At 43.3% G+C, this 20,305-nt stretch overlaps 1 protein-coding gene across 4 annotated transcripts in view; it reads left to right on the forward strand.

Moving 5' to 3' along the window:
• The window catches only part of AFF1 (ALF transcription elongation factor 1), a 99,008-nt gene that overhangs the window by 2,298 nt on the left and 76,405 nt on the right, over positions 1-20,305 (forward strand). The window contains exon 1 of one of the 4 annotated variants that reach the window (XM_056359964.1): positions 2,680-3,794. The exons of the other annotated variants lie outside the window; for them this stretch is intronic. The gene's annotated coding sequence lies outside the window, so the exon portion shown is untranslated. Of the gene's footprint in view, positions 1-2,679; positions 3,795-20,305 lie in introns of those variants that run through there. 4 annotated transcript variants of the gene reach the window in all.

Consider the following 20,305-nt stretch of genomic DNA (forward strand, 5'->3'; position numbering starts at 1 on the left):
TTTGCTAGATAGTCGACCAAAGGTGTGGGTGAGCTTTTTGTGTGCCTTTCTCCATTGTAACGAATATGAACAATTTTTGCAAGCTCAGTAAATTACTGTTGAGGTGGGCACGATACAGAGCAGCATAGCGTTTTGGGTATCGCTCTGTTTGAAGCCTTCGGGCACTCTTCCATCTGCTTGGGTTTGCTATTTCTCAGATGCTGTGTGTTTCAGCTGGTGAAAGGGATGTGACATTTGGGAGGATGCTTGTTTGGTAACAACAAGAAAATCCTGCATCCTTTCTTCAGCTTCAGTGCTGTGATCCTGGGCAGCTCGCCTAGTATTTGGGTTTCCCTGTTTTGAAGGGTGGAAGGAAAACAAGGTGATAAAACATGCCTGTTGCTGCTCTTCAGTATTTTAAAAACTATAGTAGTCATGACTGAGAAATTGATGTGCTAATGGATGCCATGACATTTTTTAAAAGAGTAAATCTTGAGAAGTGATTGTGTGGTGAGTTGGGTATGTTTTTGTTTCAGCTATTTGAGAATGATGAGCTTGTACCAGTGGCTGCTGTAAATAGCTTATATCCAGGCCATTAGGTGGAGAAACTATTATCCAGTTAGCGCTGTTTTGTGTATAATGTAGATTTTCGTATTATTTTTGTTTCAAGTTGCTAGCTGAGCTGTAGGTTTGCAGCTGTAGCTTTCTATGCACTTGCTTCTGGAACGTGCAGATGATGTGCTGCCTGTAGTGCCCCTGGGCAGTAGGGCCTGTGTCAGGTTTTTATGGCATATTCGGGAACATGTGAGTAGAAGCAGAATCGATCTGAATGAGGACGAGTTTACTTTCTTATGAAGCATGACATGATGTTCATCACGTGCTGTTTGGCTGCTCTGAGGTACGGCAGGACCCCTAGGAGGTGCGTGGGACAGACTGGCACCTGTGCTGTCCGTCGGCTGGTACCAGCGATCCGTGAGGGTATGGCTCCTTAGCTGAGCCCATCTCTCTTCTGCTTCCCTCTTCATTAAAAATGTGTGCTCTACTGCAGCGGTCGCAAGCTGAGGATCTTTAGGTGAATAGCTTCCTTATTGAAGATGTAGGCTGCTTTTCTCAGGCTGGTTGGGGTCATTTTAAATCACCTGTAGACCTCATCGATTACGCTTACTTAAAATTGATGGATAAATAAATACTTTGTTGCTGTGGATGCTAAAAATTTCCGATTGTCATATAACTTGCCTTTTGAAGCGGTCATGACTAGTGTGATTGCGGGTATGCAGAATGAATGCAATTCCCTAATCTTTGCGCATAGGTGAATACAGGAGCATACTTAGAACAATGTGAAATCTGAGTGTTGTGCTATCGCCCCTGCTGGGCTCACCTTGCTCTTTCTCCTGAGTCAGCCCTGCAGGGAAGGATAGTGATGGACAGCAGTCTGGGAAACCCTCTGTTTCCATTCTCTAAAGCCAAGTTGTACCAGCTAGACCCAGAAGAGTGTTGAAACAAGGCTGTACCAGTCATTTTGGTAGAAAAAAGAGGTGATGCTGTGCAGAAATAAGATGTGGCCATGTCTGCATTTAAAACGTGGTAAATGCAGCAGAATGGTTTCTGCTAAAGGGAATACCCTGGAGGCTTTTCCCTGGGGAGAAGCTATGCTGAATGATGCAGTTTGATTTTGTTCTATGTCGTTTCACAGCTTTCCAGGCCAGATCTAAAGACACATTTCATAACTTGTTTGCTTCGTGGGTCCTGTTGATACAGGCAAATGTCAGTATTGGTGATGCTGCATTCCAGTCAGCTGATACAGGTGAAGAAGGGCTGAAACAATGTCTTGTTGGAGTCTACCTATCTACTGAAAGCTAAAACGTACTGTGAACCACTGTCGGTTTTGCTTGTACACTGCTACTAGCCCTGCCTGTAGAAATACAACTCCATCTTGTCCAGAGCAGAACGCCTGGCTAATCCATGGCATGTTTTGCGGGCTGCTGGGGATTTTCAGTTCACAGTTCCTTGGACTTTCTGAGCCTGTAGTCTGTTGCATTGGGGCTGGCCTGCAGCTGAAGCTACCCCATGGAGAAGAGATGCTCCCAGGGAAGTGGATTTTTTGAAGTAGGTTTGTTGGGTTTTGGTGTTTTGGGGCTTTTTTGTTTGCGGTGGGGATTCCAGGTTGTAGCAGACTCTTGAAAACTTAGAAACACTATTGACGTGGTATGCCTGAGCTGGTATAGAAGGGAATGTTTCCTTAGATGACATAGTTTTCCTTGGTGTGAATCTGTATTGTGGAGAGAGGCATCTTCTCGCTGCTGTTTATGAGAAAATAATTTGCTAGCTCAACTGCAAGATGCAGCACGAATAGCAGGAAAAAAGCTTTTAATGAACTGCATAAATTCTCTTCAGCGCTTTTCTTCAGAGCATAGCCACAGCGAATGATGGCATGAAGCTTTTAAATGCCTTCAAAATATAAGAGGAAAGCTGTCTCAGTGAAGTACATGATGCTACAAAGACATTATTCTTTGTGAGGTGGATGACAGTGAAGTGAGGACAAGTTCTCCAGGGTGGTCCAGAGCACAGAGGCTGGTTTACTGCTTAGCTTGCAAGCAGGTTGGTGAAGGTTACTTTAACGTAGAGATGCCTGAGCCACCCAAAAAAAAAAAAAAAAAAAGTACTCATCCTGTTCAGGCTTGAATACAATGTGGAGATTTTTTTTTTCCCTGCGGTGTGTTAAGAGTAAAAAAAGTACTGGCTATGTTACGTTTTGCAATTTTGGCTGCTGCAGTTTGGCTGTATCCATGATAAAATTGAGAAGACACACGTAGCCCTGTCTGGGGTGGAGCAAGTGGCTGGGGCAGATCTCGCTCCAAAATGCGGTGTTATCGTAGGTGGATTAATATAGAGCTGCATTGCGCCGGCAGAATGTTTTTATGGGGAACAGAGAAGAGCTACTGCATGTGCTGTGAGCAGATTTTCCACAGTTGCATATTCACAGCCAGTTTGGGGAAGAGAAGTTGCATTCTAGATCTATATAGAAGGAAGCAGCTGTGGGAAGCAGGGAGAGGCAGGGTCCTTCCCACCCGACTTTCCTCTAGGCTGTGACGGTTGCTTTGTGCAGAGCCAGCCCCCAGCTCCCTTATACGTTGCTGAGGTGCACAAATTATTGATCACCTTATTTTACTGCACAGGTTTTAAAAAGTGCACTTCTTTTGCTGCCTTGTTCTTGTAAGAGAAAGGGAGAGGTGGCAGGCAGGGAGAAGAAGCAGGTGTGCAGGCACAAAGCTGCATTTGAGGAGGTGCTCTGTTAATGTTAGTACTCTTTCCACCATTGTCAAGCTGAGGTGACCAGGCAGTTTTGAATAGGCAATCTTCATCACAGGTGCCATATGCTTCATGAAGATGTTTGTCTTCTGGGTTAATTGAGGCTTAGATATTGTTTAGAGTGTAGAGCTGTCATTTTTAGTTGTATCAAGTGTTTATTGTACCAGTAACCTGAAGTTTTCCTGTAGTTTGATTTTGCAACGCTACCTGTCGGGTTAAGAGAAAATAATGTCCCTGCTTTAATGTTTAGAGAAAGTTCCACAAGCAAATTGGTAATGTTTAACCTCAGAGACAACAGTAAAGCTCATTCTCAGAACTCTAAAAAATGTGGGTGTCAATTTTGTACTTAAAAAAAAAAAGAAAAAGAAAAAAGGCAACAAAAAAACAGCAACAAAGAATAACAAACAACAAAAACACCCCTACGCCCCGATTCACCAAAACTGAAGCAGGAGGAGTACAGCAGAAGCCCTTTGTAAAAAGAAACAGAAGAGCAAACTCACAATATGGTAGTATTTTCATTCTATATGCTTTTTTGCCTAGAATGCCATATACTATCAAAATATATATGTACATATACATACTCTATAAGCAGCAAATGATGTATTCATTGATGCATGAACAACTCCTTCATGGCACAGTGGTACTTAGCAGCTGGTGTGTGTATGTGAGGTATGTGGGAGAGCATGAGTGCATGTGTCTCTTCCCTGAGCGGAGTTATGGGCATTACAGTTCAAAATAGGAGTATCTGCTAGCATCTGAAGTGGAAAGGAATTATTAAAATGCATAGCATTAAAGGGACATTTACATCTGTGGAGAATTGTAGACATGGTAAGAAATTGCTTTGAGTGTTGTTGTGCTTCTGCAGTTTGTTAGATTGTGCTTAAAAAGGTATATTCTGAGGTAATTCATCTTTGCAAGCACAGCTTAGAAAGTCTGTCTCTCATAACTGCTCTGCAGCTGTCTCTCAAGAATCCTTTTCCCCCAGTAGTCTGGTTTGGAAAAATCATCCTAATTTGAAGACGGGGAATATGCTGGCAGTTTAGAAGTGCTTTGATGAAATGCCTGTCTTTTCCCTGTCCCTGCCGCCCTCGGCAGAACAAGCTGTTCTAGTAAAAGTTGTTTTCCTGGTGCCAGTAAGCCTGTGGTTCTGCTGAGAACAAGCTGTTGTTGGTCCAGGGGCCTATTTCTTCATACCTTTGCTGAAGTAATGTGTGCTAACAGAAAGATAGCATGGGCTAGCCATGCTGCAGGGCAGGGAGGTTTGCTGGCGTTTGGTTTGTTGGGGGGTTTTTTGGTGGTGGGTTGGTTTTTTTTTTCTTCTAAAGACTTCCTAGCATTGCTATTACCTGGAGGCCCCCATCCCTGGTGGCTGCCATGTCTGTCTGTCACTGCAGCTTCAAGACCTTGTTTACCATGAAAAGTTACGCTGGCATAGCTAAAAGTACAGGTAACAAGTACACTGTGGAAGTGAGATAACTGTGTTGACCACAGCTTGGTGTGAGCTCCATGATGCTGGTGAATAAGGCTGCTTTTTCTGGCATGTGGCTTCTGGGAGGATGGGTATGGGGTGGTGGGTGTAAGCTGTGTTGACTGAAGGGCTTTTCAGGACCTTGGTGCCTCCCTTCTTTGCTGAGACCCTGCAGACCCCGCGTAGTGGCATAGTCTGCTTTGTCTGGCAGTTAACTCTTAATTGGTGAAAGAAAACACCCATCTCTGTCCAGCAGGACCATGATGTTTCCTGTAGTCCACCCTGAAAGTCTCTTCAATTTTACTGAAATGTTACACCCACCTTTTAATGTTGTTTTTAAAGTTACTTCCACACTTGTCTATCTATATATAAATTTTCAAAAGCACTAACCCCCCCAGTGCTTAACATAGATAGAAAAATGAAGATGCCTCATGCATAAATCACTGGGTTCATGGTACATGCCTCATGGAAAAACTAGTTTTTTCCATTACTAGTGCAAAATTGTCTGGCACAAGGAATGCAGTTACTTCTCTGTGCCTGCTGAGTATCCTTTGGCAAAAATAATTTGTACAGCTACTGTTCCTGTTGTCTAAACTGTTGTGCCTGCCTTCAGCGTGTGAGCAGGGTGGTTGCATTTGGGGCTGGTACTTGTTTTGGGGTGCAGGGTGAGGAATGGGGAGAATGGAAAGTAGTCACTAGAAATAAGGTGGGGAGACTTGAGACTGTAATATGTTGTCCCTGGTGATTCTTGTGCTAAACTGTGGTTACTGCCCGAGTTAGCACCTGGGAAATAAAATTCTTCACCGTTCTTGGAGCAGGGTGTTTTGGGGTCAGCCTTCACCGGTGCGGTACCTGGCTGTGGTTTGCTCACTTGTGCCTCTCTTTAGTATTTATTTAGTATTTAGCTGTGGGAAAGTCGAGCACACCTGTAAACTCTGGAGCCACAGCCTGGCTGGCAGTTAATTCTCTGTCTATGCTGCAGGGCGATCTTGGCTGACTGATGCTCGTGTTAGTGGTACATCCTGGTCTGGAGAGGGAGCTTTGCTGTCGGATGCTTTCCTGGTGGCTGGCTCTGGTGCAGGCTGATGGGACGCGTACGGCGGGACTAGCAGCAGTGCTTCTCCCTTCAAAAATAGTTTTAAAGCTTTAAGAACGCCAGTTCGGAAGCATGTAGAGTTTATATGGCTTTTTTCTGTGTCTAAGTATATTTTATGTACATTCATTTTTGAAAGCTCATGATTTTCAACTTGTTGAACAACAGGTTTTCTTTTTTCCTTGTTTTTTGTGTGTCAGAAATGTTTACAAATATCAAGTGTTGGGTTTGATTTTTGGCTTTCTGGTTTAGATATTTCATAACTTTCATTCTGGAAACAAGATGAATGAGTCCCTTAATATTTAAAGGGCATGTGATCACTTTGCTGAGGTATCGGAACACCGTTAACAATCTGTCTGTTTGCAAACCCCTATCCATTTTACGTGGGCTAGTTTCAACAAACTAGTAGTAGGCTTTCTTTGCTTAGCTAGTGTTTGTGACCCTCCTAATAAGAAATGCCTGGTTCTGTGTAATGGACTACAGGAGTAAAAAAAAAAAACTACTACTGGTCTGGAGCTTAAGAAAATACTTTAACTGCGCAAATTCGGGAGAGACAGGAAGATAGGTAGAATTGTGTTCTGTTCTTTGAGAAAGTCTAACCTGCTTTTAAAAACACCCTAATGATGAGATACAGTCTTCAGAAGCACGGGGGATTTTTCCCATTGCATTCTGAGTGAAAAGCAGTTGCCATGTACACTGAGGTGTTGAAAATAATAGACCAGAAAAACTTCCTGAATTGGCTAACTTGGAAAAATTCAGTAACTCAGTGCTTCACCTTTGAAAAACGACTTTTGGGCATTTAGTGAATAAAGTGCTACAAAGCTTTCTGCTGCAGTTCTCTATTCATAACAAAAGTGCCGCCAGTACTCTCAGCCTTTTCTGTTAAAAGTATATGCTGATAAAGGAATAAATACCTGTATGACTTTTTCTCTTCTACATATATGGAATTTTTAATATCATCAAGCTGTCGGGGTAAAAATGATGTGATATATGAAGGAACTGGCAGAAATTCTTCCCTGCTGAGAAAAGCCAGAGTTTGTAAGTTAGATGGTACCATGTGATCAAGAAATGTCAAGTAAGAAAGCTGAAAGAGAGTATGGATGACACTAATAATGCTGTAAAGGTGTGCCATCTAGCTGTAACAGATGTTGAAGTGTTTTTTTCCCTAAGTTCTCTATGGAAACAAAACCCTTATTTTCAGCATATTCAGCGAGTTTCATTTGGGGGGGTAAAGAAAAAGCTTTACTTTCTAGACTTTCTTAGCACGATACCAGTGTTTGTATTGACCAGTTCTGTGTCTTACTAGGGGGCCATTAATAACAACGGCTGAAAGGAAAGTTACTAGCTGAAATTAATCTCTCATGAAAATGAGTATTTCTGAGTATGAAGGTATGCTGAAGGTTTGGTTGTGGGTAGCTACACATTCCATCTACAGACTGCAGCCTTTTGTGCAAAAATAAACGACTCTGAAAAGTCATTTTTTTATCAAAGACTCTCTATGCAGATACATGGAATTGTGCCTACAGGGCAGCCTAGCCAACTTGTGATGAAGAATTTAACTTGGGAAAGGAGAAAAAAAAAATCAACAGCTTTTCTTCAGCAAAGCCTAGGCTTCCCCTCTGAGGATGCCCTTAACTTTTTGTTTATGTTGTTCCCTTCTCCTTCCAGACCAGCTTCAAACTCTTGAGTAAGTGGGATGACCTCAACCTTGGTTCTGAATGAGCCAAAATGAGACAGCCCCCAGTTGGAATTTCTGTACCTACCTGAGCATGTTGCTGAGCATAGTGTAGTGCAGTTAACTTGGTGCTGCGGTGCACAGGTGGTGCAACTCTGCGCCAGGTAGGACCACGGCGGATTAAAGTGGATGGGTGAAATTGTCAGTCTGCAGGAATGGTAACATTAAAACTTGGCTCCCCAGCTGGTTCTTCCATTACTTAAATGTGTGAATCAGTCTAGTTCCTAATGATTTGGAAAGTGTGTTTTCTTTCCAAGTCAGTTAAGTAAACTGAGCAAACTGACCTGCGGTGGATAGGTTTTTCTCGCTGCACATCACTTTGTCACATGTCTTTGGGGGGACAGTCTGAATTTATGTGCAGGGGGCCTATGGCTCTTCCTTTCTCTTACAATGTAGACAGCTGATGTAGTCTAGTACTGCGTTTCACAGCCAGAACCTTCTTTCTGTAATTCTTCAATAAACAAAACCAGTTTGTAATTGTAATATGATCTGATAATTGCAACCAAAACCTTCCTGGGCTCTGTTCTGGCAGCTGCATTAGTGTGTGTTCATGCTGTTTCACAATTTGAACAACTTGTGAGACAGTTTGTAATGAAAACTTAGGAACCGTGATATTTAAAACAAAAAAAATAAAATTTAAAAGCTATTCAAAATAAGACACCCCAAAACAAAGAAAAGGGAAATTGCATGCACAAAAAAATTCCTGTCCTGTAATGCTTGCAACCCTGATGTGTGTGTGATCTGGGTTAATTTTTAAATCTAATGAACATTTAGTTGACATTCCATCCTTTGGGCTGAACCTTGTGTTGTTTTGTGGCCAAATACAGTTGTGCAAGTCCTTACCCTAAGAACTGACTTGGTATCTGTGCTGTACTTAATTATAATGAGCCATGTATGGAGCGTGTGGTGTCTCAGTCAAGGGTCTTGCTTTCGGTACTGTTTCTGCTTAGCTCCCTTGAGAGTGCTTATTCCTGTAGCTGTCCTATTTGGCAGTAATCGTTTGTGTTAGCCCAAACAGTAGGGAGGGGGGAAAAAAACTCCCTTTTTTCAGCTGTAGCAAAAGAAAATCTTAAAAATCCTGTTTAAAAGTATTCCCCCCCCCCCCCCTTTGAAAAAATCTGGTAGAAATGCCATATAAAAGAAGGTATTATGAAGGAAACTCTCTTCTTTCTGTGTCCTAACCTCTTTTGCTTTTCTTTTGATGGATTTCTGCATTAGCCACACTTTCATTCTTTTTTATGGCCCACTGCTTTCTAGCTGTTGGTTTGGTGGGTGAGGGGTGTCATGCATCAGGCAGATGAAAAAGCGTGCAACTTAACACAGGGGAAATACTGGGAAAACTACTTCTTTACTTCCCTGTTCCTTTGTACGTTGATGAAATATCAAGTTAATGGTTTCCTTTTTAAAAAATTGCTTCCTTGAAAACAGGCCATCCTCCTCCCTCTCAGCCTAATGACGGAAATGTACAGATGATACTGATATAAGCTATGTTTACTTGAGTGTAACAACTTTAAAGATTGTTTATGTACGGTAATCTGCCAAGCAAATAATGATTTGTTTCTATTTGCTCACTATTTCTTTCTTTCCCCTAGAGAAGTCCCTGAACACACAAGGAGGAGAGTGTGAGGGCTGAAAAACCAGTAGCAATCGCTGGGGTTAATACAATGCGTTTAAAAGGCCTTTAAGTCATGCCGTTTTCTTAGGAAGTCCTTGAACTATTCTTCACTCTTTCCTCTTTTCTTTCCCTTTGCCGAGTACATGCATATAAGGTGGAGTGCAAGTGAGGTGCAGGCACTGACTAGATAGAGATCTTGGGTCCTGCTGGCGCACAGCGAAGTCTCTATGGAAAGTAGGAAACCAGAGGAGGGTTGAAAGGGTTTGTGTGAGTTTGGCCTGCCAGGGGTGTGCTGGAAGCTGAGGCAACGGGCCAGGGCTCAGCAGGGTGTATGTGCAAGGTGTTGTTACAGCTGCTGCTCTGAATTTCATGGGTTCCTTTGGGTTTTTCTGCATCGGTCTCGTTCAGGGCCACGTTGTAGCCTTCAGCATGTACGCTCAGTTCCAGCTGATCTATTCCTTCCACATCTTTTGAGAGGCTTAAACTGTCTGTTATAAGGCAATGAACTACTTTGGTGACAGGAGGAATTTAGACCACTATCTGTTTTTCTAGTTTTCTGTGGCTTTAAGCTCTCAAGTCCAATTGGAGAAAGCATTCCTGTTAGAGCCATGCTTGAGCTCAAAATGAATTCTTGACCTGGAGCTTCTGCATGGACAATGGGTTTTATGTGCACGTGTGTGTGCATATAAGCAGGTGCTCAAAATGGTTTCCTGATTCATAGCTTGAAACTGAGGAATGACTTCTACATGTGTGCATGACAGAGGAAAAGAGATGCGGGAGAAGGAGGGATATTAACCTTAGTTTCTTCTGTTCTTCCTCTGTGGTGTATATTGCTACAAGCATCATATTTATCAGTAGGGCTGTGTTAAGTGGAAAAAATGTGGGGCTAAGGCAATACGTGCTGGCCAGGAAGGATTCTAGGAGTTGTTCTGAGGGTGGGTGAAACGAAAGTTTCAGGTGGAGCAGGAAAATGCGGGAATAGTGACTCTCTCTGTTCTTTCCCTCCTCCCATTTTTCAGGTGGCTTCCAGAAATACTTATGCATAACAAGTGTGTTGTGCAAAACATTTACTCTTTTGTGGTTGCATGCCTAGTAACTGCGACAACTAGGCAATTGAGTAAGATAGAAAAGGTACAGAATGTGTTAGAAAGTGTGTACTGAGATTTTAGAGAGATTTAGTTGTCCTGTGGTTTTAAAAAAAAAAAAAATTATCCCAAATCCCTGTGATCATCTTCTGTTTTCGTGGAAATACCTAGCTTTCTACAGATAGCTTGGTTGGATGTTACTTGGGTCATTTGGGGTGTTAGCTGGTGCTGGGAGTTGTTATTCATCGTGTTTATGGACGCTTTGTTAATGAATCTCTGGGACGGTGAGAGACTATGGAGAGATGAAGCAATCCAGAGGAACCGCGTCCCCGCAACGATGCAGGAAGCTGTCTGGTTGGAAGCAGGTTGTTCAAGAGGCTTACCACAGTTGACACTGGATGTAGCTCTAGACAGAGTCAAGGAAAATGCAGCAGCCTACATGGAAGAATTTAAAACCTCCTCCAGAAGTTTGACGCAGTGGTTACTGCAAGGCATCTGCTCCGTCCCTCAGAGAGCATGGCACAGACCTCCTGCCTCGGGCTCAGGGCGATGAATAAGTGTCATTGGGAACATGTGTGGGAGGGCAGGGGATGAGGAACCCTAGGGAGAGGCAGTGCTGATTCATTCTCCTTCCAAACCATCTGTTGTCACTGTGGCATTGAGGACAGGGACTCGGGGGCCATTGGTTGTTGCCATGAAAATCCTCCTAAGGGCAGAGGCTCTGATGGGTTTTATCGGGGAGGGTGATGTGTCCCTGGAAGATGTCGTGAGTCACTGCTGAGTGGATAAAATGCTGCATATAGCTGGTGAATATCCTCCTGTGTACTTCGGTAGTAATTTTCCAGCCTTGGTCACAAGCGTGGCACAAAATCACTGTCATTATTGTCTGGACAGATGTGACTTCCTTCCAGAGTGGTAACTTCCCCAGACAGAAGGATAGCCAGTTGAGAACAATCTTGAAAAGATACCAGTCCCCTAGAAGATTAAAACTGGAAACAAAATGATACAGAGTCTGGAAACCGATAAAATAGAAGAGCTATAATGTAATTAACAAGTGCTTTGACTAGTTGCCTTTTACCAGTTGACTGTCAGGTTTTGCTCCTTGAGGAAGGAAAGAAAAGTTGCTGTGATATGACCCTATGCTCTCATAGGTGAGAGAGACAGGCATATTGTTAATACAACTAAAGTTCAGCTTCCTCTGTAATTTCCGTTTGCAGGAGTTGAATCTAATGTCTGTTCACTCTCTGTGCTTCCTGCCAAGGTCTGAGGAAGAGCATCTTCCTCGTTTGTCATAGGCTTCACTGGTACTGACCCTTTCCAAGGGCTGAACCTGTGTGCACGTGACAAGGCAGTGTGCCTTTCACCAGTAACCTCCAGTTCTCACAGGCTTAACATGGATTGGGCAGAGGGCAAGGACTTGGGAAAGAGAAGCAGAGCAATGCTCTACAAAAAGGAGAAAGGAAGGGGGAAAACCGCAAACCAAACAAAAAAGAAATGTGGTTGGTGTGTGAGGGGAACTACCCACAGACACTGCAAACATACTTTGTTACCTAGTTTTTTTGGTGGTAAATGTATTGACTGAGGCTGCACAAACGCGGGAGACGTCTGAATAGCTGAATTCCTACACTCTGCCTGCGTACTGAAATGTGAGGGACAGAAGTGATCGCTCTTTACAGAAATAAAACCTCCATAACATTTCTTACTCTGCTCTTAGAGGCACGAGCAACCAAGTTGTGTTTACGAAGGGAACTCATCCTGTGCCTAGGTAGGTGTCTAGCTGGTGACTTCCCAGTTTCACCCAGACTCCTGGAAGGCAGTCAGCTTCTTCACTGCTTACACCATGCTGGCCCATCTGTGTTCACGCTGCCTGTCCTCTCCCTGGGTTTAGGACCTGGCGCGGGAGGATGGTTTCTCTGTTGACCCACGAGCACTGCCTGCCCTTCCTAGGCTGCTTCGCAGGGACTCTGCCTGATGGACATCTGCTTCTGAGACTCCTGTGGTTACATTGCGTTTGTTGCTCAATTGCTTAACAAAGTGCTTTTAATGGAAACGTAAAACCGGATAGAAATACAAAGCCTAATGGAATAATCTCCTAATTGCAGTGCTGTAAATGATTATTCAGCACATGATTACTGTACTTGCAGGGGGGACAGTGGGGAGGAAAGATTATTGAATGAAAGACAGTAAACACTTCAGCTGCTAAGAATGATGATTTATTGCCAATCTGAGCATCAGGCTAAGCAGGGCAAATAAACTGACAATAGTAAGTGCTTTTGGAGGTAGAAATTGCCTCATTCAGGGTATTCACTGTGTGGGACACGTAAATTCTACCAGGATAAATGCACAAAGAGAGATTAATTAATAGTGGCGAGATACTCATGCATGCACTGTCCTTAGGCAACCCAGAAAAAGTATTAATCAGCACATTGCCCAATTATTGGCAGATAGCTCCTGGTATGTAGTAGTTTGCCATTTCAGCTAGAAAATGCATTGTCCCTCTGCCTCCCTGTAAAAATCATTGCTTTTGCTGTGTTACGTGGTTCACAAAAAGTACCTCATGCTTTTAAGCAGCAAAAGAGCTGTGCTCGAAGGTACATTGATGTTATCATTTTTTAGTATTGCTGCAAGCCTTTCAAGATACATCAGTCCTTGCAGAAGCTGTGTCCGTCTTTCAGGTATCTCACCTAGGTTAGGTGGCAGCAGGTAAAATATAGATTAGCTTGGTATTAAGCTGGCAGTTGATTTGGTGTTTAGCTGCGTGCTCTCCAGAGCAGAGCATAGTTATCAGGGAATATGTGCTGCAAGAGCACACGGTGGTCAGGGAGGCAAGGTAAGTGTTTTGGAAGTGGCCTTGCTGGTTCCCGCTGGCAGTCCTCTTTCCCACAGTTCACTGCGTGGTTTCCCTGTGCTGTCAGAGAACTAGGGTGCCTGACTTCACCTGCTTGCAAAAGCCCATCTGTGGCTTGAGCTTTTCTTTGCATGCTTAAGACATCCCCCATATCTGTTAGACTGACTTTGGTTTTCCTCTGCACGCGCAGACGAAGTGCCATGCCTGCAGCAAGCAAGTTGGAGAGATTTCCAGTGTTTGCAGTGGGTCTTGGCCCTGCCAAACCCATGCTGCTATCCCGTGGGAACTGGAGCTAGCTGTTGCTTTTGATCTGAGCCAGAGTGTGATGTTCCCACTGCCTGCACACAAGTGCTGCTAACAATGGTAAAGCTGAGCAGCTTGCTGTTTCTCATCTTGAAGGAAAGATAGGAGCTTTTCAAATAGGTGTTCGCCTGATGCGAGGAAAATTTTCTTTTTTTACATTGTAAAATTAGAAAGGTGTTGAATAAATGTGTTCAGAATTGAAGGGACAAAGTATTTGTAGCTTTCGTTATTTTCTTAAAGGAGTAGCTTTTTTGTAGCTGCTAAAAGTAATGACTTGTGTAAAATGTAAATATTTTGTAACAGCTGGAAAAAGGAAAGATAAGATACTTCAGAGTGCACTTTCAAGCGGCATGTGCGTTGCAACGTGCATTAGGCATGCATCGGTACCTGCCTAATGCACCGTGTCATGGATTATTGCTCTTGCATAGTCTGAAGGCTTTCCAAGTCCTTTTGAACGACAATGAGATGCTTTGTTATATAGACATCAGGCTAATGATTTGAATGCAGTTTGAAACTCCAGTGTAGAGAGGTACTCTGATACTGAGCATGTGCGCCTCTTAATAAAATTGAACAACGGTTACAAATCGTAGGAAAATTAGCAGGTGCTTCTGTGTGTGGATGGAAAAATTAGGAAATACTTCTGAAACAATTATAGTCTGGCAAGAGACTGCAGGAAAGATGTTTAAATAGGCTTTTCAGCATATAAACAGATCTTTTGTACAAACAGTGCTAATCTCTTTCTGTTCCTACTTAGTCCTTGCTATGCAGATAAGACTTGTCCAACCTGTTACTCAGTACATGCTGTTATGTAAGTGGAAAACTCAAAAGAATAGGAAACCTTTTCATTCATGCATGATTTGTTTACTGCTAATTCGTGTGAAAGTGTGAAAGAATTTAGGTCTTTAATATTCTTTATTGTTTTTTCTTACTCTCAAATTAGTTACGGTACTGTCCTGTTTGTAGCACATGAGGTCTGATTTAGTTAATTGTTTGGGAAGGATTTTACACAGAGAATGTGTTTCACAAATAATACTGTAGATTTGCTCGTGTGCTTAATAGGTTGCAGGGGGTGAAAGATTCAGGAGGCAGAATTGTATACAACCCTATTTCTGAGACAGTTTCAAATGCTCATGTTTGTAAGTTTTTTTGCTTTTGTTATGCTTTACAGCAAATTGAACTGCTGATAGTTTGATGTGCAGTTTAAACAACTTCAGGTTTGCAGTTATGAAAGAAACAAATGCGGAACTGATGTTACGTTTCATTTTATGTTGGGCTTTATTTGCCTTAAGCTGTAGGGCTTCAGGAGTACCTGTTAGCCCACAGCTGGGATGGTAGCAGAGGGTAGAAAGGAGGACCCTTCCGACTGTGCAGGAAACATGAGGTGAAACACTCTTAGGCTTTGCAAACTGGCAGCATTTAGGAAAGGCTGGGTGAAATCAGGCCTTTGAAAAACATAGAGCTTTTTTTGGAAGTGTTTACAGGAAAATGGTACGGATGGCTCTGCTGCCTCAAGAGGGGAATTGACAAAAAATAAGTAAGATGTATGTGCCTGTATTTGCATGTCATGCAAAGCAAGACAAAGTAATGCTGAAACTGGTGCTCTGCCTGCATGGCACGGTGTACGAGTGTGCAGGGGTGCTTTATGGAGAAATGGTGCTGGAGCTGAGCTGCCTGTGAGATGAGGCTGCGATGCGCTGTGTGGCAAGAGGTCTGTGATGTGGCACCTGTGGACCGCATGGCCGTGCAGGTGATGGGCTTAGAGCTGGACAAGGTCAGCTGATAGCAGGCTTCCACGGAAAACTGGTGACGTGTTCACTTGGCTAGATGTACAGGGATGTTAGCTATGATGAGGAGTGTTATGTGAAAAGGGGTTTAAAGTGCAGAGACATGAAGAAGCTGCTCACTAAATGTTTCTTTTTTACTGTGTCTCTTGTTAAAAATCTTCTTTGGTGTAGTAGAGAAGGATAATGGGTTGATTTTTTTTGTTTGTTTGTTTTAAATAGAATTTAGGAAGCCAGTTCTAGAAAATAGGTGAAAAAAAGGCACGTCCACTAAAATAATTTTATTGTAGTCTTAAAGTAGAAAATCTATTGAATATTTGACGACTTGCACCTGCAGTAAACATTTATGTATACTCAAAGAACTGAGATAGAAAAACAGATTGTGAGGCTTGAATCCTTATTTAACTAGCAAAATGACTTCACATAGAAAATGAAGCATTTGTTTTTTTCTGAATGTAATAGCTGATATAATCTAGACTTTTTTTTTTTTACTTAGCTGTAACCTACTTTTTTCTTAAGACCTTTTCACAGAACGGTCAGGGTTGTAACCTCTAGAGATTACCTAGTCCAACCCCCTGCTAAAGCAGGCTCACCTAGAGCGGTTGCACAGAACCACATCCAGGCGGGTTTTGAATGTCTCCAGAGAAGGACACTCCACAGCCTCTCTGGGCAGCCTGTGCCAGGGTTCTGCCACCCTCAGAATAAAGGAAGTTTTTCCTGATATTCAGATGGAACCTCCTGTGGGGCAGTTCGTGCCCGTTGCCCCTTGTCCTGTCACAGGGCACCACTGAAAAGAGCCTGGCCCCATCCTCTTGGCACTCGCCCTTAAGATATTTATATGCATTGGTAAGATCCCCTCTCAGTCTCCTCCAGGCTGAACAGGCCCAGCTCCCTCAGCCTGTCCTCACCTGGCAGATGTTCCAGGCCCCTCATCATCTTTGTAGCCCTCTGCAGGTTCTCTCCAGCAGTTCCCTGTGCTGGTGCGTGGGGCTGTGCCCACCAGGGGCAGGACCCTACACCTGCCTGTGTTGAGCTTCACCAGGTCCCTCCCTGCCCAGCTCTCCAGCCTGCCCAGCTCCCCCTGAATGGCAGTGCAGCCCGCTGGGGTATCAGCCGCTCCTTCCAGCTCAGTATCACGGGCAAACTCGCTGAGGGGACACTGTGCCTTCACCCAGGTCACCGGTGAATAAGCTGAACGGGACTGGGCCCAGCACTGAGCCCTGGGGAACAGGGTGAGCAGCCGCCTGGCTACAGCCCTCCAGCTGGGCTCTGCGCCGCTGGTCACAGCCCTCTGAGCTCTGCCATCAGCCACTTCTCAGCCCACCTCGCTGTCCGCTCATCCAGTTCACACTGCCTGAGCTTACTGTCATGGGAGACAGTGCCAAAAGCCTTGCTGAGGTCAAGGCAGACAGCACCCACCACTGAGAGAACTTAGGTAGTTCTTTGAAAGGCTTATTGTTTTTATGGGGACCCTGGGGAAACAGTAACTGGGTTGGGGGGGACACTGTTGGGCTTTTCTTTACTGAGGACTGCTGGGTCAGGAGTAAAATGTGTGGACAGTTGGTGTGCAGAAACAGTAGGTCTAAGCCATCATGGTTTCATTTCCTATGATCACTAAGTAGAAATATGCGTGTGAATCAAAATCTCGTAATTGTGTGAAAAAATAAGTTAAAATAGGTATGGGAAATAAATAATAAAGGCAAAAAACCATTTTTCTTCATACCTTACTTGATTATTTGGCTCTTTCTCAACCAGTACTAGTTTGCTCAGCCTTTCTACCTAATCTCTCAGATCTCCAAGATTTGCCAGTAAAAGACATTCTGTCAGAGCCTATTTTAAAGAAATAGAAACCTGACTTCATTTTTACATTATATTTTTTGTATATCGCTACTGTGAATGCACGGTTCTCTTGCTGCCTTTAAACCTATTACCAATAAATTGATTGTACTGATCAACAATAACAACAAAAAGCATATTTCAAGGCAAAAATGAATGAAAGGTAGGATAGGTTTTATATAGGGTAGAACATAGATTTTTACCCTATGCGTTTTCCCAGGCAAACCTGGAACGTCAGATCCAGGCCTCCGGGAGACAAGCTGTTGAGCTGGCATAGCTCTCTGCTGAAACCCAAGATAACAAGAAATGAAAGCAATACATAAGGACAAAAGCCAGAGCCAATGCATCTCTTTCTAAAACAGGTTGTTTTCAATGAGCCAATCTCATTTTCTCTTCCCAGGTAAAAGACTGTTTGCCTCTTTCAGAGAGGACAGAGAAAGACATAAAAGCAGGAACAAGTTTGTTCGGAGGTGCTGGATTTCTGTTGCTGAGAGGAGGAATTCAGAGGTGGATGGGGATGGTAGATTTCAGGCAGCCCTTGACTGAAGAAATCCCTCAGACTGATTAGGCAGCAGCTGATAACCACTTCTGTATTCAACTACGCTTTATCAGCATTAGAAACAGTGATATTTTGGTGGTGGTGGGTGAGTTGATAAAACGTCACAGCCCTGACTTCTGCATTTCTGCTGGGGAACACCTTGCTGTGCATGCAACAGAAGACCGTCCCTGCCCTTGAAAGCCTTGCTGCTTACCGCATAGTACATACCCTGTTCCCCCGCTCATATAACTGACTTACAGAGCCGTAACAGAAAGATTGGGCTTAGAGGTAGTAGCTGAAGCCATGCACTGAAGTGCAGGGTGCTAGAAGATCCAGCTGGGTTTAACAAAATTTGAGTTTTGGCACCCTTCCATGGATTTTACTTCAGCCACATCATTTTCCTGAGCTCGGGTTTGTAAGCTAATGCCTGAGTTAGATTGATTTGTCTCGGGCTGGGAGAAGTGCATGAATGTTTTTATGGTGAATGGTATGTAGATTAATCGAGAGGGAGAAACGTTGTGGGAGGGGATAATGCTGCAGGGCAGCCCAGTCCTGAGTGGTAAGAGTTGTAAGGTGGATAGCAGGTGGTGTGGACCTGGGGGTCTCATGGGTGTACTCGCCTTGATTTTTCAGATAGCCCTCATACTGTCTGAACACCGTTTTACCCGAACAAATTGCCACTGTGCTGCTCTAACGTGGCCGCATTTTGGTTCATTTCTACGTTCTTAATTCATGGCAGTGCTAAGTGCTTTACCTCTGTTTTCATCAAGGGGAACCCCCCACGCATGCTGCAGCAAGCTCTCGTTCTGCAGAGGCAGGGTAAGTACCACTGAAATAGTTAAACAGCAGCTGATGCACAGTAGCTGTTACCCTGCTGCCAGCATGTCTGCACTTGCCCTGTGGCAAGTCAGGAATAATAGAAGGTTGCTTTTTGTTGATGGGAGACTGTATGACCGCATTTGACTTAAAAATCCATAAAAAATGTGAAACAGTCACTTCTGAGAAGTTTTATCTCGATCTTGTGTTCAGGATGGGTTTGCATGTGAAGTGACTGATTTTAAAGCTGGACTCTGGCTACTGGAAGATTTACCTTAACTGCAGGAAGCTTTTAACAAAATCAGACTGTAGGCAGTAATGCTTAAGTAGATGACTGGTTACTTTTTCAGCCTGTACTGTGACAGCAGTTCTCTTGCAGCACTGGGTTACTACCTTACATCTGTGATTACTTAAACACACGCTTTCCCTAGTAAGATTTGATCCTAGGTCACTTCCTTTTAAAGTTATTTTGCATCTATGTTGTATTGAAATGTTTGGACTGGGTGAAGCAAGATCAGCCCTGGTCAGCTCTGGGAACTGACTGCACGGTGTGTGGATGTGTTTTTCAACTGTCTCTGTCTTTCTCCTCCTTATCTGAGGAAATCAAAATGAAAGTACATCATTAGAGATAACTTCTCCCTTGCCCATTAACACTTTTTTTTTTGGTTGGATTTCTCAATGTCTGGCATACCACTGGAAAAAGAAACCCTGGAGCAAATTCTGACAGACGGACGTCTCCCTCTCTTTTTTTTCCTCTCTTGTTTCCTTATTTCCTCATGTAATTTTTTCATTAATTCTATAGAAGTGTGCATGACACTGTGTGAGGGCTTTGTGGCAATTCTTTTTCATGTGTGATATTTGGTAGAAGCCTGGGCTTTGATCTGGAAATGTGTCACAGTTCTTACGTGGGAAGCTCTGCCAACTCTAGGAAGTCAGGTAAAAATGTGTTCATCTTTATGGGTGTAACTGCTAGTAAGGCTGCTGTCCTAGTGTGCGTGGCACTTGGTAGATGAAAACACAAAAAAGGAATAGCCGTTTTTTTTTGTGGTAAGGGTGACTCATAGGCTTTTAGGGATATCTTTCCATAGCTATTGATAATAAGTTGCTCGTAGATGGGAAAAGCTTGCTACTGGGGTGTAGTTTTATATGAGACGTCATTGTATGTGTGTATGAAGCGTTTGATTAGAAATGGCCTATCAACAGTATTGAAAATGTGAAGTTGGCTGCACCTTCTGTATAAAAGTCCTTTTTTTGCACTAATTTTTCATAGAACTTTCTTGAAGGAAAAAAACATAAACTGAATTCAACAAAAACAAAAAACAGACAACGTCAACTCAGGGAACATGCTTTTCAGGATAGGAGAAGGGAAAGAAGAAGAATGTAAGGATATAAAGCCATCCATCATGTATGTGCTCCTCTGTAAACTAAACAAACCTATTGAGCAATGTCTTTCACCTGCTTGTCCACTTAACATCAGAATCTGGCTGGTTCTTAGGCAATCCAGCTGGATTTTTAAGCAGCATTGTTGTATGTGGAGAGTGGTGAATTACTGCACAAAGTAAGTCTGTGTATAGCAATTTCCAAGATGTTTACAGCCATCAGGTATGTCAGTGAAAATTTCTGTTCTGCTCACGTGAAGAGCATTTTGTGGCCTTGAACCATTTTGTAATCGGTTCAGCCGCCCTTAACTTGACTCAGCGGGGCAGCTGGTATCAGGGTGGTGTGAATGCAGATGCTCTAGGCTGTGTTGTGCAGCGTAGCCATTCTCATTGGAAAATAAGCTAACATGGAAGGAGTTTGCCTCAGCACAAGCATCCAAGAAGATAACATCCAAGGCTTGTCAGAATGGCTCTTAGGCTAATGCAAGAAGATGCCAAGACAAATCGAGAAGAATGGTAA

Source organism: Falco biarmicus, chromosome 1 (genome assembly GCF_023638135.1).
Source record: "Falco biarmicus isolate bFalBia1 chromosome 1, bFalBia1.pri, whole genome shotgun sequence".
Classification (NCBI taxonomy): domain Eukaryota; kingdom Metazoa; phylum Chordata; class Aves; order Falconiformes; family Falconidae; genus Falco; species Falco biarmicus.